The 14,765-nt window shown below is 37.4% G+C and overlaps 1 long non-coding RNA gene across 1 annotated transcript in view; it reads left to right on the forward strand.

Moving 5' to 3' along the window:
- Window positions 1–3,099: 3,099 nt before the first annotated feature.
- The window catches only part of LOC136378656 (uncharacterized), a 548,249-nt gene continuing 536,583 nt past the window's right edge, over window positions 3,100–14,765 (forward strand). The window contains exon 1 of the long non-coding RNA XR_010746631.1: window positions 3,100–3,389. This is a non-coding gene — a long non-coding RNA (uncharacterized lncRNA). The remainder of the gene's footprint in view (window positions 3,390–14,765) is intronic.

The raw sequence follows: 14,765 nt of genomic DNA on the forward strand, positions 1-14,765 counted from the left end.
AGCCCATTTGTAGCTTGCAGTTCCAATTATTAGTTAATCCTCACATCTTAGAAAGGCAACAATAGGTTTAATTTTGTTTTTAATCTCTATTTTACAGATAAGGAATGCTGGGAAAGTTTAACTGACCTCTTATTATTCCCCTAGTCATAACCAGAGCTGGCACTAGATGGATTTCTTTCCTTTTAATTCAGCTTTTGATTGCTAGATATAGCTTTTGTCAGAACTAAATTCAAAGAAATAATCAATTTCTGTTCTAAATAAATACATTTTTTGCATGAGTTAATACGAAATTATTTTAGGTATGTTCAAGATTAGGCAACAGGTTATTGCTTTAAATAGTGCCTAAGCAAATTTCTTCCCTTAGTAACAAGTTGAGTGAGTTCCCTTGTATGTGGAGAAAAAACAGATATATCTAAGTAGGTTAAAAAGAAAACCCACATCAATTATTTAATTAAATATAATTACCTCATTAAATAGATACAAAATGAAATAACACTGTACTTTCTGCCCAATATATCCCATGAAATTTATAGCATTGCAAAAAATCTAACATCACCATATAATATTTTCAGTTACTTTTTTAAATTGATTTCTAGACAGACTGAGAGAGAGAGAGAGAGAGGGAGGGATCTAATGCTCCAGTTATTCATGCCATCACTGGTGCCCTGACTGGGGAACTGAACCTGCAACCCCCTCACATTGAGATGGCACTCTAACCAAATGAGCTATTGGGTGTCAGGGCCTCTTTTCAGTTATTTTAAATGCTTTTCTTAATTTTCCATCTTTATTGATTTTAAATATTTCATGGTTTTCTCTATTAGTAGATTGTTTATTGTGTGGGTTTATTTATTTTTTTTCAGAAATGCTTATGCGTACAACCAGTGATATGAGGCATTGCTGTTATACCTGGGTGCATGCTGTTGACTTGAACTTCTTTGCTTCAGTAGGATAGTCATTTGATTAGCTTAATAGCTAAGTAGTATGGTACAGAAGACCCATATATTTTTAGGATTAACTGTTGAAAAATGCCAGATAACATGACAAAATACTGGAAAATACTATTTTTGGCAGGCCAAGTAGGAGTGATTAGAAAAATTATGTGGATATGTTTGTATGCATATCTTTAAAGTTTTTAAATAGCTTATAACATTCTAAAGTTTTATAACATTTTCACATTTTACATGCTTTCTTTAGTCAAGATTGATCTTTTGATTGAAGATTATTCCAAACTTATCTTTTATCAAAGATATTTCTAAATTTTCATTGCATTTAAATTTTCCAGTTTAAGGATTTAAGTTTTAATATTTCTACTTTATGAAAATATCAGCTCCCTTTTACCCAATGAAGTTTGAATAAAACTTCATTTTCTTTCTCTCCCATATTTAACTCAATTCCTCCATTGTTCACTTTATGTAGTTAATGAGGATGTTGATTTTAAGTTACATAATAAAAACAAAAAATAAATAATAAACAACTTTTAAAAAACTCAACAAACAATAACTACAAAAACATTTTCTATATTAAAAATTCAAAGTGGTATGGTACATATCTCTAATTTTAGCCTAAAAATAATCTTAGTATTATTCCTTTTTAGCACCGTTAGTTCCTTAAGAACAGTTGGTCTAGCACACAAAATAGATTGATCAAATGACTAAAGGGGAGAAGAACACTTGAAATTTTGGAGGAATAGTGGTGATATGCATACATTTTTATACTCTATTCTGCAACTGAATTTTCCTTCTAGTGCTCATAAAATTTAGGCAGGGTTTATTTGAGGGCATCAAGGATACATAGTGTTATCTTTAAAGGAAAATAAATGAAAATAGGAGCACTTATTTCAAAAAGAAAAGGATCTTTCAAATTTTAGAAGTTAAAATATAAAATTTTAACTGCTAAAAATAGAAACAGGAGCAGCAGAGCTAACACATACTGAATTCTAACTGTTGAACAACTACGTAGCTGACTTAAACACTTGATTTTTGACCCTTCCAATAACAACGTTGTAAGTATGACTATCGGCATCAGAAAGAGAAGGTCAATTGGATAAATACCCACATCTATTAAAGTTAGTTTACTTTTTAACTGCAACGTGAATTATAGACTTAGAACTCTGGACCATTCAGACTTATTTGCACTGAAAGGACTTAAAATGCTTCCCATGAAAAGATCATTACAGTGTTAGGAAGAGAATGGTGGCAGGAAAAAAGCCTGTCACTGTCGGTTTCTTTCTCTTTTCTTGCTAAATAACATCACTTCTTTGGTGTTTGAGTCAATCACAAACACACAAACACCAAACAAGTAAAATAACCTATTATATCATACAGTAGTGATTCTCCAAAGCAAAAGAAAAAGCAAACCAAGTAGGTTGCCTAAGCTTTCTTTCTGCGTTGTTTCTTTAAGCGTTTTGTTTTGTTGGGGTGTGTGTGAAGATGGAGGAGTTTATTTAGAGGAAAGGTAGGAAGGTCCACTCAACCCAACCTACAACTTTGGAAACGCGTCCCCATGTCCCTCTTCCATAGCTCGGCACGCTTCTGGCCTGATGACTATCAGGAGTGGTTTGGCGGCGCCCAAGTACCACTCTGTTCAGCTGCCAAAGGGAGAAGGACGGGGGCGCTGTCGACTGTTCGCACGATTCCTTCAAGGCGGCGACCACCTCCAGGGATTCGCTCTCCAGCCACGTCGTTTGTGCCCCGGTCCCACGGCCGCTGCGCAGGGATGCCCAGACGCTGAGCTGCCGGGCCGAGCTCCGGGGGCCGTCACCGCACGGCGCCCTTTCGGGCCAAGCCGCGGGCTCCCGGCAACTTGAAAACGCCCGAGGCCCGCTCTGGGGGCCCCTGGGCCGCCTCGCAGCACTTACGGCTCCGGAACCAACGGTCCCTCGCCCCACGCTCCTCCCGCGCCTCCCCCAGACCGAACCCCAGCAGCGTCGCCGCCTCTCCCGGAAACAAGCCTGCCGCGCGAAGGCGGAGGAAAACCTTGGGCCTTCCGCTCTGATTGGTCTCCCCCCGCCGCGCGGCGCGAGGCGGCGATTGGCTGCCGGGCGTTGTCAGTCGCCGAGGCCGGAGCCTTTGCCGGGGAAGCGCAGCAGGGCTCGGGGCTCTGGCTGCGGCCGCGGCTGCTCCGGCTGGTGCGGCTGGGCGAGCTCGCGCGGGCGCCGTCACCGCCGCTGCCCACCCCGCCGCGCCGCCCGCGCTGCCGGTCTTGCAGGCGGCTGCCGGGGAGGGGCGGCCGAGAGAACAGAGCACGAGGAGGCGGAGGCGGCGGAGAAGTGATGCTGGCTCCGGGCATCCAGGCAGCGGTAACGGAGCAGCAGCATCTCCGGGACCCCAGCTGCAGCGTCCCTGTGGCCCGCGGGCCAGCCGAGCGGCGGGAGACCACGCGCCCCGCGGGTAAGGTCCGGCCCGGCAGCGCCCGTGCAGCCCCCGGGACCACGGGTTTTACCTTTGCGGGTTAGGAGGCTCGTTGTGCCCGGAGCATCCTGACAAAGGTACAGTATTTGGGACCCGGGCAGCGAGTCCGGACGCACGGCTACACTGCTGTCCGCGCCGGTGCCACTCCTGTTCGTGCGTTCTTTCTTAATCACTGACAGACTTTGGTAGCGTGGGGTTGGCATTGTGTGTGTACATGCGTGTGTGGGCGCGCGGTTTGGGGCACTTTGCAGGGAGCGCAGTGGGTTCCCTCTCGCCTGAACCGACGTCCTTCAGGGATCCGGGCTGGGATGGAGTGAATAACAGGCTCTCGGCTCAGCGGGAGGGAGAGCGCACGCAACGCACGGGGAAATCCGCGGTGGCTCTTAACGAGCCGGGCAAATTGAACTTTACTGCCTTAATGAAAACAAGGAGCTGTGGATCCAGCGCGCCAGGCGACAGGCGCGTTCGCCGAGGCTCCCCAAAGTCCCACTTTGCGCTGGGGACTTTGGCAGGGAGAACAAGGGAAGGGAAAGTACCGCTTGGACCGCCTCGCTGGAAAAAAAAAGGGATGAAGAAGGGAGTGGAACTAAGCTTGGGGAGTGACGACTTTTTGTGCGTCTGACGTCCCTTTTAGAAAGCTCACTACACTTTTCGGGAGAGCGAATGAAGAGATGGAGAGAGTACCGCTTTGAGGGGTGGCTGACGCTACTCCTGACCCGTGCGGGAGTGGGTACCGGTGTCTGCGAAGACGGGCGGGGCTTGCGTGCGCGTCCAGGTGGAGCCACTTCCCGGCGATCGGGATCTGGCCTGCCGTGCCGCGGGACGCCCCGCGCGTCTCCGCCCTCCGAGAAAAGTTCCGGCCGGAGGGGGTCTGGACAGCCAGACCTAGAGCACGTTACCACCAAGAGTAATCAGGTTGTCGCACTACCTTCCTCCGGTGCCTACACTGTCTTTATTTTATATTAAATTATTTTATTTTGTAAGCCATGGGGAGTTCTACCGTTCTGCAAAAGGCAGATTTTTATGCGCTGCTACAAATGGATGGTGAGGCCGGGCTATGCCCGAATATCCGTATTTCAGTGCAGTGGTTTCTCAATTTCTCTTCAGGATGCACAAACTTAACTCTTGGCGATTGTTTTATTTGTGGCCATTGTCTACTTAGGAGTCTGTGTTTGGGAAAGTTCTTGAACTACCTAGGCACTAAGGAACTGCCCCCACCCTGGCTCGAAGGGAGAGAGGCTCTGGTCTTTGACAGAGGCGGTGGGGCCGCAGTGGGGCATGGAGTGGAGAGGGCAGCTCCCTGCTTGCAGCTAGAATCTTTGGGAAAATAAAAATGGGCTCAGTACAGGGAGCACTTTCTTGCTATGTAGCTTCTTAATTTCTCCCACAGGAGGAATCTTTGCCCCAAAACACAACACAAGGAAATTCAAACCCAAACCCAAACCCAAACCCAAACCACAGACAACACTTTGGTTAGCTCATTTCTGATTTGGTTAAAGCCGAAAAAATGAAAGACACGTAATAGAAATAACTAGGGAAAATCAAAAGGGAGCTGTCCAAAACATCAGCCTTTGCAGCCAGTTTTTTTGTTATGTTTTGTTTTTTAGATTGTAAAGTTTCCATTTTTCTCCTGGTTTAGTAATGTAAATTATTCAGAAGCGGATGAATAACTTATTGGTAAACTAGCAACGTTGTGAGTTTTGTGTCTGAAGATAGTTGCACATTTTATTTCATCTCTTACAGTACTTCATGAACTGTAAGTGGAATTTTCAGCACTATTTTAGTTGAACACTCGTACATTGCATTTGGGTTAGTAGAAAAATTGGTAGTAAATATATATATATATATGTATATATAGTGATAATCTCATCTGGTTTAAAAGTCTAGTTTTCTGATATAATTAAAACATAGCTTGAGTGGTGTTTGATACATTCCCATACAAAATAAATCTGCTGCCAGGTAATTATTTTAATGTTTCAATAGTTTAGTTATTGTAACTGTCAGGACTTTATTAAGATTATTAAACACATTAAGCAGTTGATTTTAGTCTTGTGTTCCACTATGCAGTGCTATGAGATGGTAGAAAACTGCTTTCCCTAATGGGTTGATATGAGATTAAAGTGTGTTATGCATTATTAACTAATAATTTTTAAAATAAGCTTAAATTAAAACCAAGTTACCAGTAACAGTCAATAATAAAAGTGGAACTTCTAAGGAAAATTTTAACCACTTGGCTAAGAATGTGGTTTTTTTCATAATGCTATCAAGTAACATCTTGTAAATCCACTGCATTCTGTATTGAGGTAAGCCACAAGTCTTTAAACAGAGCCTTTTTACTCATTTATAGATGGTTGGGTTTGTTTTTTTTCCTTTTCTTTCTTTTAAATCTCTTTTGGAGAGGGGACTTTTACTTTGGGAAATATTTTCTCAGATTATTAAATACATGTTTAAAACCACCAGGACAAAATGTAATCAAGGGCAGAGAAATGTGTCAATGACCGTAAATATTAGGATAGAGTAGTAAGTTTGAAAGCAGTAGTAGGTTTGAAAGCAGAAAAAAAATGCAGTGTGTGTGTGTGCGTGAGCTGGGCACAGGCTTAGGGTAGTAATAGTGCTAGCCACTTGGTTTATGAAAGCAATTCAAGTTCTGCCAGTTCTGCAAATTCACTTCAGTTTTGACTTGTTTTGCTGCAGGGCAGCCCATGAGCTCAAACTGCCATATTTTCTAGATGGATTTTAGTAACTCAAGTAAATGTCAACTTGTCAAGACTCTAGGCCACTAAATTCACTTTTTGACCTATACCAGATTTTAATTTCAATACTGCATAACTTTTGTAAAAATATCACATTTACTGTGAATAGCAATGCAATAAATACTGTGATCTTATTAAATAAAACATTTATTTATTTGTCAGGTAGTTATGGTCAAACTTTCTATATTGTTAGGTAAGAGAGGTTTATTTCATCTTACTTAGTAGTAATTTGTTTTCCTTTAATTAATGATGATTTTTTTTTGTGTGTGTATGTGTGTGTGTGTGAAAACTAACATATTTAGGAGAATTAAAAACTTGAATCAGTTCAATAAGTCTGAAATTTATTTATATTTCCTACCTCTTTCCCTTTCTCCCTGCCCCTTTCTTTCTTTCCCTCCCCCCTTTTTTCTCTCCCTCCCCTCTTTTCTCTCTCTCAACACACACACACACACACACACACACACACACACACACACGTGAAAGGCTCTCAGAAGGAATATAAAACCACCCTACATTTGAAACGAATTTTTCAAACCATTCTGAATGATGAATGTATTTTATAAGGAAAAGTTCTCATCTTCTTAAGTAATCTACTAATAAATAATTATGGTTTATTCAAGTAAAATTGAACAAATTGCACTGTGTTCCTACTATGTGCAAGTGGCTATTTTAGTTGCATTGACTCACTATACCTATATCAGGGAGTCAATCAGACAAAGACCACTGCCCTCATGAAGCTTATATTTTATTGGGGTAAAATATAATGAACAAAAAGCACAACAAGTAAAGAATTTACAGAATATTTATCTCCTACTAACCTATTTTTTCTACTTCCCACACCTCATGGTCACTTTACATATTATTTTCTCTGTAATTAATACCCACCTATCCATACTCACACAAATATATTCAATCTAAGAATGGAAAGTAATCATGGTAATAATCTAATATATGTTAGTCCTGAAGCTACAGATCAGAACAACAACACTGCCTATGATGAGGGCTAAAGGCCAGAGAGGGATTCAAAGATGATTATGCAATGAAATGACAGGATATTACCTTTTAAACAATCTTTAAAATCAAATCATGATATTTCTCAGAGGAATCAAAGTGGGAAACATTTATACATCAATATATTTGTTTCAAATTAACAGCATTTTAAAAGGCATTTATGTCCATCTAAGGATAAATCTATGTAACTTCATTTAAAGGGGAGGAGTGAATTGCAAGTAGTAAGGAAAGATCTAAACATATACTTCCAGTGAGAAACATCTGTCCTTCCCCTTGGTCCGAGTGACATAGCCATGTACCTCTGTGAAAGCTGAGTGCAAACTCCAGGGTCTGAGGTCAAAGTTTTCCTGATACAATCTTCTAATCAAAAATGCCAAAAACTCAGAAACATTGATACGTAAAGACACATGCAGCCCCATGTTTATTGCAGCATTGTTCACAGTGGCCAGGACATGGAAACAACCAAAAAGTCCATCAATAGATGACTGGATAAAGAAGATGTGGCACATATACACTATGGAATACTACTCAGCCATAAGAAATGATGACATCGGATCATTTACAGCAAAATGGTGGGATCTTGATAACATGATACGAAGCAAATAAGTAAATCAGAAAAAACCAGGAACTGCATTATTCCATACGTAGGTGGGACATAAAAGTGAAACTAAGAGACATTGATAAGAGTGTGGTGGTTGGGGGGGGGGAGGGGGAGAGGGAGAGGGAAAGGGGGTGGGAAAGGGGCACAAAGAAAACTAGATAGAAGGTGACAGAGGACAATCTGACTTTGGGTGATGGGTATGCAACATAATTGAACGACAAGATAACCTGGACTTGTTATCTTTGAATATATGTATCCTGATTTATTGATGTCGCCCCATTAAAAAAATAAAATTATATTAAAAAAATGCCAAAACAGTCCCACAATTTCAAAATGTTTGCCTTTAATTAAAAAGCAACTTGGTTATCCAGTCCGTCCAATGGTGGATAAAATCTTGGGATACATTTGCAGGTTTTTTTATGCTCTTATGCATAAAACAGTGTGCAATTCTAGTTTCATTTTCTGTGCTTTCCATTTCATTATTTTCTTTAGAGTCTTTAGCTTACATCTCAAAAGAATTGCTATTTTTTACCCCCATGTGTGTAAACTAGCTTGACTTTCAGAAATTGGTCTGTGAAGTATATTTTCAGATTTGAGGGAAGCTGAAGTCCACCCCCCAAGAAGCCATACCACACAATGGATTAATGGCAACTTATTCACAAGTTCTCTTATGAGAAGACATTAGTGCAGGGCACATAATACTTACAATCATTTCTGAATAGATTTCCATTATTTCAGAAAAATCTTTATGATTTCTGCATTACAATTCAGTTTTAGTAGATGGGCAAGTCTTCTGACAATGCCATCTTAGTATTTACTTACCCAGATTCAAGAATGCCTATACCACCCACTTAAGCCTTAACCCTTTTCTGCCTGAATTTTCTCTTCTCCTCCCCAAATGCAAAACTTTAGAACAGGGTTTTTGAAAAGCAAATAAACCAATTGTTGCCATATCTAGTAAACAAAGTCAATTCTGGCTGATTATGAAACTCTTAGATGAGAGCAAAATAGAATCAGATATTTGGAGCTGGGAAGAACCCTTGTCATTTGTCTAACCTCCTCTTTGTAAAAGGAAGAATCTTATTTGAGGCAGTTGATATTAATAATCCAAAGTCAGGGGACAGGAGAACCAGGTCTAGAAACTGTGTTTGCTATCTACTAGTGTGTAAGTTAATTCCAGCCAGTTGCCCATGAAACAGTTATGCATTTCGTAAAGTAATAATGTAAGAAGAAATGACTGTATCTACCAATTTTTACATGGACCTATTATAATATCTGACATAATATTACATTGTATTAATATGTTGAAATCAAGAAAATAATACATTTGGATGCATTTAGAGATGACATTTAAGATTTATAAGGCTAGAGGTAATTTTTATTTAAATTATTTGAATTGAATTCAGTTACAACGTATACAGAATTTCTCTTACATATTTGCTAGTATCGCTAAAACATTTCTGATTTCCAGAGGTATATGGGCTTTAAAGTGATTAATAGGTTAGTTTCAAGGACACCAGGAAATACCCAAATTCTTTGTAAGCTTTTTATATTCTCATATGTTCCAAAGTAAGGAGAAATAGCTTAAAAAACTTAAGAGCTATAGCTTTAAGTTAGCTTAAAGCGAAACCAAAACCAAACAAAAAATTTGCAGGGAGACGGAAACTGCATGGATAGGGAAAGGATTTTAAAGAATTACAACCTTTCTCTTATTGCTCAAGGAAACAAAACAAAACAAAATAACTTTTGCTCAATTCCATCAGAAAACAACCCCACAGTGGTTTGTAGGGACACTTCATTGTCCTAAAATGTAAATTTGCAATCAAAGTGATTGTTTATAACTGATAAGCAGCACTTGGTTATTAGTTATTGCAATTAGCATATTTTTTGGTTTTTGACTATGAAATTATTCATAACATATATAGATAACATCAGAACTGAATTAGTTCCTCACCGAACAACAAAATTTATGGGTGATTTCCCCATGGCCCTGGAGATCAAAGAATTGCCAGAGGTAGAGGTTGGTCATATACAATTAATTGTAAATTTAAATGCTACTAGGCAAGAAGAATTGTAATAAGTGTGCACAGACTCACTATGGCTTCTTGAATAGGCCATATGAACTAATAGATGTCTTCATTGTGCATCTGTCTGTGCCAGTCAGAGTGCTGGCGAGGTCCCACCGTATGTCTATAGAATGATGATAGCTTCTCTGGTTTCTTGAATTCCAATTTTTGAGGAGTTGGATGATTTGAATATAAGTAATACATGCTAACTTCTCTGAGTGAACACAGCTATCTATTGTAATTTCACACAGTAGAGCTGTTATATTTATAATAAGCAACAACCAACAAATACTAGATGCAATGATACAGGTTTTTTTAGTGATAATTTTGGCCTAGTTCCCTTTATTCAAAGAGGTAAAAGATAATCTTCAGTTTCTAATCTTGCTGACTAAAATACAAAATAGGCTGATCCTGAAATATCTTTCTTTTTTCTTTTTGACAGAGAGAGTCAGAGAGAGGGACAGACAGGAAGGGAGAGAGATGAGAAGCATCAATTCTTCGTGTGGCACCTTGGTTGTTCATTAATTGCTTTCTCATACGTGTCTTGACTGGGGGGAGGGGACTACAGCACACTGAGTGACCCTTGCTCTAGCCACTGGCTTTGGCTCAAGCTGGTGAGCCTTGCTCAAACCAGATGAGCCCATGCTCAAGCCGCTGACCTCAGGGTCTTGAACTGGGTCCATCGTGTCCTAGTCCGATGCTCCATCCACTGCACCACTGCCTGATCAGGCTGATCCTGAAATATCTTGAAGGCAGTTAAAAATAGTCATTTTTTCCCTTCTTTGTTGGTTTATTCTCTGTGTATGTGTGGTTTTCTTTCTCTAATGGTTGTATATATATATATACATATATATAATATTAAAATACATATATAAGTACATTATATATTTCAACTTTATATTTTAAATGTTAGAGTTATTTTAATGATGCCTAAAATTTTCTTCTTAATTTTTGTCATAGAAAGCCAAGAGTCAGAGGAGATTACTCAGACCTTTACTAAAAGGTATTTGCAATAAATATGAAAAGGTAGAGAAATTTCCAAAACAGAAACACTGAATGTGTATGTATATGTATATACACACATACATACATATAGATAATCTAAGTTAAATTCCAAAGAGACTGTTGTAAAATTTAGAGATTCTGGAGTTCATATGGAATAGCTAATGGGTTATGAGAAAAATTTGTTTAAATAAAGAAAATATTGAGAGAGAGTTGCATTGTCAACTGTTTAAAAATATTACAAATGGTATTAATTAATAGAGTATGTTAACATGCAGACAAACGCAGAAGAAAGTAAAAAAAAAACCCTCAGATGTAAACTCTTAAGATATTTGAAAATAAAGCTTAATATACAATAATCACAAATCTGTGGGAGAATTATTTAAAAATGATACATGGTTCTGGGAAAATTCAGTAATTATTTGTGAAAAATGTGCACACTCTATCTCATGTTGCTTTCCCCAAAAAAATGTCAGATGAAGCAAAGAATTGACACAAGAAACTCTAAATCAAGTTAGAAGTAAACAGAGACTATATAAACACAAACATATTGGAACAAATATAAAAAATTTACATAAAACTAACAATCTAAAGTAAAAAATTCCAAAAGTAAATTGTGGAAATAATTTCAACAGAAATTAAAAGTTAGTTTATTACTCTCCCTTACAAAAACCTTTCAGTGTTTCCTCCTATTTAGGATTTATCTCAAGATACTGTGATATGTTTTCATCTTTCCACTGGACTGAAGCTTCTTGAAGAGAGAAACCAATATTTATCATTTTATCCCTAGTTCCTTGAACATAATTGAGATGCCATACACATTATTTAGCTACTAGAAAGTTATAAGTATACCAACAGAAAAAATAGACAAATAAACGGATAATCTATAATAACCAGAACTGTGTAAGTCCAAAGCATCTAAAATTTTAAATTAATAATAAAGAGCAAGGAAGATTTTTTAAATAACTATTAGTAAAGATTATAAGGAAGGGTTGATTCATTTACAAAACTGATGGAGGTGATGAAGATGGCATGGACTGCAGATTCTTCTAAGCTTCTGGTATGGCTATTCATTGGTGTTGACAGAATTCTTCTGTTGCACACTACAGAAATTAACTATCACTATCTTAAAAAATAAGACCCACAACAAAAAGGAAGGCATTTGCAGCTTACAGAATCAAAAGAAAAGGAGAGGAAACAGGATAGCTGCAGAGATCATGGGAGGTACTGATGAAGTCGTTGCCGAGAACTATCACTGGGATGAATCAGCATCGATCCTTTTCTGTCCATGCATCAGTTTGTTCCAGACCCAAATTTCTAGAATGAAAAGTATGACTGACCTAGACAGCTTCATGCTTCTGCTTTCAGGGAGTGGATTGCTGGGGTACCTTTACCTCCCCTCCTACCAAGATCATAGTCAAAGGAAAATCAGAGGGACTGTTAGCAGAAGGGAAAATGGATACTGGACAGGTGAAAACAGTATATATCCACTGTATCAAAAGCTTTAGAAATGCTCCCTTTGTTTCAGTAGTCCTCATTGTAGAAGTTGATGCCATATAATTAATCAAAGAGGCACTCATTTTTATTAAAATGTCACTCATAGTAGTTTGATAGTAAAAATAATCTATTTGGCAATAATATGGAAATAATTACATTATGATATATATCATAAAACCGTGATTTGGAAAGATTGGTAATAACACTGGAAACTGCTGATGAAATAATAGTGAATAAAGTAGAACACAAGATTTAATATGAAGGGAGAACTTACATTCGCATATACAAAAGGCTTTGATAAAATATTAACATTTTGGGGGAGATAGTGGCATTATGGAGATTTTATTTTTTAAGTATATAAAATAGGTTTTGTTAGGAACAGGAACTACTAGTCATATAAAATTCTATATAAAGCAAACAGAAGAATAATTGGAGACATGATAGTGCCTTTGGCACACAGACAACTGTATTGGACTGATACACTTAATTTTGGAAGAAGAGGAGCTAATTATACAATATTCCTTTTTCCATGATAAGATACTATATGTCAAGCAAAATTGTCCAGTTTCCTACTTGGAATATTTTTCAGGAGTCATTTTGGAGTTTGCTTTTTAAATCTTCATCTCAATGTGATAGAATTTAAAATGTATTTGCAATTTTATGGTTCAACTAAAGGATTATTATTGGCATTGTAGGTTAGAAAAATAATAAAAATAATTACATATATTGATTTATGTCAGTATCTCATAGTTACCCTGCTAATTTTAATTAGTTCAAGATGAAATTGAGATAACATGAGCTGTTATATCTTAAGAAGATAAACTGTAGTCTGGCCTAGTTATTTATTAAACATAGTTAAGATTCTGTTAAATTTGACTATAATAAAGCAGAAAATCATGATTTTTTATATAAATCAGAACGCAAATATAGCTGAGTGTTTTGAATATTTTTTTCCTCTTGGTTCATACTTACAGCTTAAAAACTCCTTCCAAAGAACAGAGTAATCTGGATATAGAATGGGTAGGATTTTCCTAAATGCATATATATACTGTTACTATAACACATTTCTGAGAGCAGTTTACTTTGGCATATTGGCTAAGCTCTGTACAGGATGATTTTGATGCTTTCATGAATTATACTTGAACAAATAATGCAATTATTGGAAAAGAGCAGAAGAGGACAAAGAAAATTGGTTGATCATTGGTTCCCTGGAAAAGACATTACCTACTTGTACCTCTTGGGGATGTGCAATCTGGCAGCTAGTCAAAGCAGTAAACTTTCAAACTTTTTTTCTCCAGTTTTTATACAAATAGTAACATTTTATATACATGCTTTTCTTTTCTTACTCCTTTTAAAACTCAACAATCTTGGAAGACTGTCAAAATTGATACAGAAAGATTGTCCTCATTCATTTTTACAACTTCGTGGTATTACATTTGTTGAAAGTACCCTAAGTTATTATTTGACAGCCCCCTTTTGATGAACAGTTATATACTTTTTCAATTCTTTTGGCTAATACAACTAATGTGGTGAGTATTCTTGTACACATTGTTTCATGTGTGTAAGAGTCTGAGGGACCTAGAAATAGTAAGAGTTGCTGGATTACTTTGAAATGGTGTGTATATTTGTTTATTTTCACATTTGAGTATCTTGCTTTTCTTGTCTTCATTTGCATGATTAATAGTGCTGAGTTGTACCGGTAAGGCTGGATCAGGCTTGGATTTGTGACATTTCCCTAGAGACTTCTGCCCAGGTTTATACTTATCTGTCAGGATGCTTTGTGTATATGCAATTTATTGTGAACTCAATTTGGTGATCTTCCAGCATCTACTTAACCATGTTGACCACAACGATAGCCACTAAAGTATGAACTTTTGTCAAATTGTTTCTTTCAGACATTCTCCATTCCTATTCTCTGGTCTAAAAAAATAATATGAACAATATAAGGACTTGTTATTCATCTACTAAATGACAGTATTAAAAATAATCATGTTACACACTGGAAAAGATGTAGTGAATCTGGAGCTTTCAGAAATTGTTCATCACAATTAAAATTGGCACAGCCCTTTAAAAAAGCAATTTAGTGATATATAGGAAAGAAAAACTATAAAAATATTCATACTGTCTGATTCATTAGTATTTCCTTTGGGAATGTATCTTAAGGAAATAGTACAAAATATAAGAAAGATTGTCTGTTTAAAGATATTAATGGATGTTATATGTGTAATAAAAAATCAGAAGTAACTCAAATGTTCAATAATACTCTTAGGTCCATACATTTGAGGATAATATACAGCCATTAAAAGTAAATATGATGATAACAATAAAAATTAAAATACATAAGCTATAATGTCTTGGGGAAAATATACAAAATTATGTACAAGTATTATAGCTAGGCTAAACCTACACATATGAACACAGAAAT

This window comes from Saccopteryx leptura, chromosome 7, assembly GCF_036850995.1.
Source record: "Saccopteryx leptura isolate mSacLep1 chromosome 7, mSacLep1_pri_phased_curated, whole genome shotgun sequence".
In the NCBI taxonomy this organism is placed as follows: Eukaryota; Metazoa; Chordata; class Mammalia; order Chiroptera; family Emballonuridae; genus Saccopteryx; species Saccopteryx leptura.